Source organism: Camelina sativa, chromosome 6 (genome assembly GCF_000633955.1).
Source record: "Camelina sativa cultivar DH55 chromosome 6, Cs, whole genome shotgun sequence".
Lineage (NCBI taxonomy): Eukaryota > Viridiplantae > Streptophyta > Magnoliopsida > Brassicales > Brassicaceae > Camelina > Camelina sativa.
In genome coordinates, this window is record NC_025690.1 from 17,216,609 (window position 1) to 17,217,525 (window position 917).

Here is a 917-nt window from a genome sequence, read left to right on the forward strand (position 1 = left end):
TTGGTCAGAGCTCTGGTGGCTGCCATGACGTGGTCACGTACATTCTCAGGTGGTGCAGTGAATGCTTGCCTTTCACTGATCTCGAGCAGCCGGCGGAAATTCTTGCTAATCACTCTGCGTTTGGCATCGTGCGAGTTTGCAGCCATGTTTGGAACTTCAAGTAGCATGGCACAGATGAGATGAACTGCCTCCAGGAGCTCGAGGTTAATGTGCATATGGTACGGCATTTGTCTTCTCCTCTCCATCCTTTCCTGGTAAAACCAAGAAATTTTAATATCAAATATATATACACTGAACGAAACAACAACATGACCAAGAATCCAAGCTAAAAAGGAGAAAATGGATTGAACAACCCCAAAATGCAACGGTGCTTGTAATCATGTTTCAGTGAAAACTATATGCTCTAAACAATTTATTTTCACATTCTATTTGTATGAGAAGATCGAAATCAGAAAATAAATAATTACCTGCTCTGGGGTTTTCTCATGGTATCGGCTTTGCGAGACACCTTGGGCAAGCAACTCCCTCACTCTTTGACCAGAGTACAGCTCAGAGAGGCAGCTATGGGACTCAGTGATCATTCCAACCCGGAAGGCGCAAAGACCAAGCTGCGCCATGGTCCTGTTAAAGAGAATCTGTGTTGAGATGTCCATGTGCTGAACGTTGTCTTGCAGATGACTCATCAGCAACAGGTCTCTAGCAGTCACAAAGTTGTCCATTAAAGCATGGTGATTGATATCACATAGCATTGCACGCGCTTTGGTCCGCTCATCTCCATTTCTGTAGATAAGGGACACAAGAACGTCCATCATAGCTCGGCTGCTCTCTGGGAAGGTAGGCTTACGAGGAACAACCTCCGGAACAACAATGAATGAAGTAGTAGGTCCACTTTCCTCGGCCTCCTCAGTTTCTTCTTC

At 45.3% G+C, this 917-nt stretch overlaps 1 pseudogene; it reads right to left on the reverse strand.

Moving 5' to 3' along the window:
• LOC104791910 overlaps window positions 1–917 on the reverse strand; it is a 5,352-nt pseudogene that overhangs the window by 2,242 nt on the left and 2,193 nt on the right.